At 49.0% G+C, this 6,206-nt stretch overlaps 1 pseudogene; it reads right to left on the minus strand.

Annotated features, from left to right (window-relative positions):
- Positions 1–319: 319 nt before the first annotated feature.
- On the minus strand, positions 320–529 carry LOC125726081 (U2 spliceosomal RNA; annotated as a pseudogene).
- Between the last annotated feature and the right edge of the window lie 5,677 nt (positions 530–6,206).

The raw sequence follows: 6,206 nt of genomic DNA on the forward strand, positions 1-6,206 counted from the left end.
GCCATTCTTATCCTACCACATCCTATTCTATCTTACTATACCCGTTCCTATCCTACCTAATCATATCTTATCTTAGCCGGTCCTATCATACCTTAGCTGTTCCTATGCTACCTTATCTTATTCTATCTTACCTTAGCCGTTCCTATGCTACCTTTTCCTATTCTATCTTACCTTGAGCCATTCCAATCCTGACCGTGCTTAAAAAAAAAAAAAAAAAAGACAAACGGAGGGAAGCGGCTAATCGCCTGGCAAGCGGCGCAGGCTCTCGGTCTGACAAGCGGAAAACCGATCGGCTCTGTATTTCAACAGCAGGGGGGAGTATAGGTGCACCGTTCCCAGAAACACTGCAATACCGGGTCGATGCGTGGAGCGGACGGGGCAAGCCCCACTTCCGGCTCCCTGTTCCAAAAATCCGATTAATATGTGGTCCCCTCCATGGGGGACGTATCAGATATTAAACTGATAACAGATTTTTTTTCTATGCTTTATTAAACAGTTCTGCACATTTAAATTCACACAATAAAAAAAAACACCTTTTAAAATATACACTGTCAACAATGAGCTTAAAACAACCTTTTCCTGCTAAAACACTAATCACTACATTCAGGATTAATCATGATGGTAGAGATTTTGCCCATATAATACATATCAGTGCCAATAACATCAATAATTAGTTAGAAAACATTTAAATCAATATTAAACAAATAACATATCACAGAACCATTCACTATAATATAAACAAAACGTAACAGTAAAAACAAGTGATACATATACACACTTTAAAATCTGATTACAATCATATGTCCATTAACATAATTAAAATGTCACCTCAAATGCAAGCCATTAAAATATTAAAACCTTAAAAAAGGAACAGACCCGTAGACCTCAGGCCTCGGCACAAGGGTCGGGTTAAAACAGGGTTATACACAATCCTAAGACACCTAAAATCAATTACTTCGGGCTAAGAAACTGGTTAATCACAGACATGGCACAGCACATAGAATAAAATGTTAATAAATACAGTTCATGTTAATACATAAAAGTGCTAAAAGTGACCAACCACAGCCGTGCACAATTTCAGTACATGCAGTTAATTAAAAAGAATATTTCAAACACCATACACGCACAAAAAACAAAGCACACTTACCTAAAACCCAAAGTACCTCCTGTGTGCTTCAGGACAGTGCGTCATGTCGACCCTGTAGGATGGAGCATCACCACCTAAATGAAACGGGGCTAAAGCCAAAAGAGGCCCTTCCACCTCTCCTTGGCCTCGTGGTAGCCCCGTTGGATGACGTCGGTCTCCATCCTGAAACCCAAATCGGCCCGGATTTTGCGGAATACCCCTTGTGCCTCCAGACGAACCCCTCTGCGGATGAGCGCGGTCCTGGCATTCCAAAGCTCTCGCTTGGTAATGCTGACCAGCAGCCACATCCAGGGGCCAAAGGGGTTATGGAGGTTGGGGTCCCACCCCTTCAACACCTTGTCGTAGGTCAGACCGGGCTGCGGGTCTACATGTTCACACAGGCCCGCTACCAACCCCCAGACTCTCTGTGCATGCCCGCAGTCCCAAAACACGTGCTTGATGGTCTCATCCTCGCTGCACTCGGGCCTGGTCAGCTTATGCCTGGGCAAGACGTCCCTGACTGGCAGCTTACCATGAAGGCACTGCCAGTTCAGGTCCTGCAGCCTGTGATCCAAACCCTTAGGCTGGATTCTCACCCATGTGCCTTCCTCCAGGCCCAACATGGCCCGAGTCTCCCTATGACCAAGCAAAGCCTTGTAAAGCGCTCTGTGCTTGGTCAGGGCCTCTGTCTTGACACCTGCCGGAATAGACTTACTCCACTTGACAGCGTGGCTGTAGTGGAACGGCAGGGTCTCAGCCTTGGGGCCGAGGTTGGTCCACGACGCCACCAGGCGTCTCATGGGGAGAGCCAGCCACAGACACACAAAGTGCTGATGGGGGTGCTCGAGGGGAGCTGCCAGGCGTGTGCAGAGCTGCGAGAAGAACAGGCAGTCAAGCTTGAGAGGAAAGTCAATAACGTCCCTCCCCCCACTGTCCTTTCCGAGATACATCACTTCCCTACGCACGTACTCGTACCTGCCCCCCCAGACGAGGTTAAAAACATCCCTCGTCAGGCCCCTCCGCATGAAGCGGGGCAAAGGGTACACATGTGCAAGGTAGAGCAGGGTGGGAAGAATATCCACTTTTAAGGCTAAAACCTTACCTTGGAAGGACAAGGACCTGGACTTCCACAGTCCGATCTTCCGCCTGGCGATTGCCAACCGCTCCTCCCAGTTCAACCGGGCGGCACCATCCGAAAGGAAGTTGACCCCCAAAACTTTGACAGGTCCGTTACAGAGGGTGAGACCACCTGCAACGTCCTCCCTCGCCTTCCAGCTGCCGAAATACTTGGCCACCGACTTACTGAGGTTGAGCGTCGCGCCAGAGGCCCAACCGAACGCGTGAACGAGGCTCAAGGCATGACCGAGAGACTGATCCGAGCAGACGAAAAGCGTGGTGTCGTCTGCATACTGGGTCAGTTTAACAGTTGTCCCCCGACTTCCTGGGATAAGAAGGCCATCGACCCCGGGGTGGGTGCGAATGGCGCACGCCAGTGGCTCTATATAGAGCGCGTAAAGGAGGGGGGAGAGGGGACATCCCTGCCTCACTCCACTCCGCTGGGGCACCAAATCACTCTGGAAGCCATTGATAACAACATGGCTCCCAACTTCGTTATACAAAGTGTGTAACCACCCCAGGTAATTGGGCCCGAAGCCAAACTTACCCAATACTTTGAACAGGAAGCGGTGATCTACCCGGTCGAAGGCTTTCTCCTGGTCCAAGCTGACCAGCAGGAGAGGGAGGTTCCTATCCTCCACCCAGGCGATGGCGTCGCGGATGAGGTGGAGATTCCACGTCGCCGATCGACCCGGTACTCCACACGTCTGGTCGCTGTGAACCAGATGAGCCATGGCCTTCTTCAGGCGTTCGGTAAGGGTCTTTGCGATGAGCTTTGTGTCTACACAAAGCATGGTCAGGGGCCTCCAGTTGCCAAGGTCGGCCCGATCGCCCTTCTTGTGCAACAATGAGAGGACCCCCGACCTCATGCTCCTAGTGAACAAACCCCGGCACTGAACGGCCTCTACAGCCTGCAGTAATTCCGGCCCAAGGACATCCCAAAAAGTGGAATAAAATTCCACCGGGAGCCCATCAAGGCCAGGTATCTTGCGGCGGTTCATCTTGCCAAGCACTGCGGTCAGCTCGGCCAAGGTGATGGGGGCTTCTAAGCCGTCCCGGATGTCACTGGGAAGACAAGGTGAGATGTTATCTAGGAAGCGCTCCCCAGCAACCGGGTCCGTATCCCTAACATTAAAAAGGTTAAGGTAAAACAATTTAGCAACCTCCAGCATGTCTGATGTATCCGTGACTATATTGCCATTTGAGGCACGGAGAGAGCTTAAGCTCTTCTCCTCCCGGGCTTCCCTGGCTCTGTGGGAAAAAAAAGAATTGCACTTTTCATTATTTTCCACATCAAATATTTTGTCGCGGAGCATTTGGGCCGAGGCAGCCTGTTCATGCAGGCACCTCAGCTCACCCTTTATGTCAAGCAGCCACACGTGGTTGATGGTGCCCCCGTTGTTGTGAGCGGCGTATTCATCCCGCAACCTTCTCTCCAGCCGCAGAATGGAGAACTTCTTCTCCATCCTGCGCTGCTTGCTGTACTGCATGGAGAAGGTTCGGATCCTGTCCTTCACACTCTCCCACCATTCGGCCACGGAGGGGAAGGTAGGCTTGTCCTTCTGCCACTCGGAGAAGTGATCTAAAAAAAGGTGTCTAAAATCTCTCTCCTCCAGGATCTGCAGGTTCATTTTCCAATAGCCGCCCCCATATACAGGGACGTCTATGGAGACAGTGGCCTCCACTGCCAGATGGTCAGTGGGCCACTGTGGGGAGAGGGACACCTTTTTAAAAGCAACGGGGGGTGAAGCTAAAATGTAGTCGATGCGGCTGCTGGCTCCGTGACTATTAATCCAGGTGAAGCCCGGCATGCTGGGGTTGCATGTTTTAAAACCGTCAACAAGTTTAAAGGAACGAATAAAATGGCGAAAATGCCCTGAGCTGACATCCTGTCTACCCTCCAACGAGATGTTAAAGTCCCCTCCTAAAATCAAGTGTCGATCTGTGACACAGAACGGGGACAACTCTTCAAAGAGAGTTATACGGGACGAGGCCTCCACTGGAGCGTAGACATATATGGCCCAGAGGCGCTGTCCCCTCCATGTGGCGTCAACCAGGATCCAGCGACCACAAAGTCAGGGAACGTGGAGCCACTTTCACCCCAGTCTCCAGATCCATGGGGACTGACACAATCCTCATAGCCATCCCTGTCAGTGCTAGTGGTCGGATTGAAGTTACCCATGATGAGTGTCACCTGGTGGGCACCCTTCAACCACCAAGCTAAGTTGCGAGTAAAATATCTCCCTCAATGAGGGATCACTCACCGCGATCAGAGCATACACTGAAACAACAGAGGAGACTCCCAGGGAGTGCCTTAGCCTGAGTCTCTGTTGGGGAAAGCGCCCGGCGTTTCCACCCCAACTCCACCTTTTATTGAGACAACACACTTTATAGTTTTTACTTGCAAGGGTACCCACACTCTCTGCAATGCAAACTACAGCAGAATGTGTTACAAAGGGTGGTTCCCCTTGGCTCCTTTATTTATAGTCAGTGGGAGGCGCAAGAGTCATGCAGAATAGGGAGGTGAGAACAAGAAAAGTTTTTTACCTAAGTGTACAGCTGTTGAGCACATACTCAGGGTACGTGCAAGCTAAATACTATTATTAATATAATCTAGAGTATGAGGTTAGAAGAAGACAAAATAATGTATATACATATTTACACTCATAGCTAATCATACAGGAATGATAACAAAATGATTAATAACAGTTTCTTCAACCTAACAGTCTCATGATACGGTCCTTGAAAGGAGTAACATCAAACACCATCAGAAGGAGCCGATCCGCTACAGCAACAGCTATTGGAGTATGGCAGCCGTCAGTCCGACCAGACCAAAAGTAGGTATACCCCTCTACAGAGAGGTGGCCACCCCCCAGTCTGCCACCAAAAAGTTTACGAAGCTCCCTCGAAGGCATAGGAAGATCATCTCCAACAGGGTCATCTTGCTGGAGAGATGAGACATTCCACACATCTCCCCGGATGTGTCGCCTCAAACTGGGACCCAAGTGCTGCCATGCAGTAGGCGACACCTCAGCACGACACCAGCCTTGATCCCCAACAGGCCTAACGCTATTGGCTCTCCAATGGTTTTGACTTGCCTGGGGATGGGGCTCCCGAAGATTTTCCCTCATCCCCTTCATGGTGTGTGCAGTCTTCCTCTGGGCAGCTGCAACAGAGCTATACCCACGAAGAGCAGAAAAGTATCACGCTCGTGTAAATCGATCAGTTGTGAGTTGTTTTAAGGTGGCTGGAGTGCCAATCTCGTCTCCAACGCACAAAGAAATTGTTTCCCTGCAAGTTGGAGGACCACCTGCAGGGCTGGGTGCAGTTTAACATTATACCCAGGATACAAATGTATCAGTTCTATCAATAGTTTTAAATATCACAATAAACCACATACTGTCATACACAATGCTTACATTATTTAAATATCCCACCAGTGTATTTAGCACAAACAAGCCTAAACACAAATATAACCAGGTATCCCCCACTAGGAGCGTGGCTGGAGACTTTGGGGCCCATGAATATCATACTGGGTCCCCAACCCAACCAATCCAATCAAAGTTTACAGGGCCCCCTATCACTCTGTAATCATCCTAAAAGCCCCCTGGCTAGAGATTTTGGGACTCATAAAGATCAGACTGGGTCTCCAACCTAGACCAATCCAGTTATGTTTTAAAGTTTACAGGGCCCCCTGTCACTCTGGAATCATCCTAAAAGCTGTCCCCCCGTTCCTGACAGGGCCCTATGTCCCACATGCAATGACAAATTTACAATTCTGTGATTTTTGAATTACAAGATGGAAAGTATAAATTCCATATAACAGCTAATAAGTAATTGATGATGGGGATGGACATGAGTGATTATAAAATATATTAAATAGCATTTGTGCAAAGGTGTAATTTTCTCATGCATGTGCAAACTAAAATGGAAGTGACATTTGTACCTGATGCTCCACATGACT

This window comes from Brienomyrus brachyistius, unplaced genomic scaffold (genome assembly GCF_023856365.1).
Source record: "Brienomyrus brachyistius isolate T26 unplaced genomic scaffold, BBRACH_0.4 scaffold69, whole genome shotgun sequence".
NCBI lineage: Eukaryota > Metazoa > Chordata > Actinopteri > Osteoglossiformes > Mormyridae > Brienomyrus > Brienomyrus brachyistius.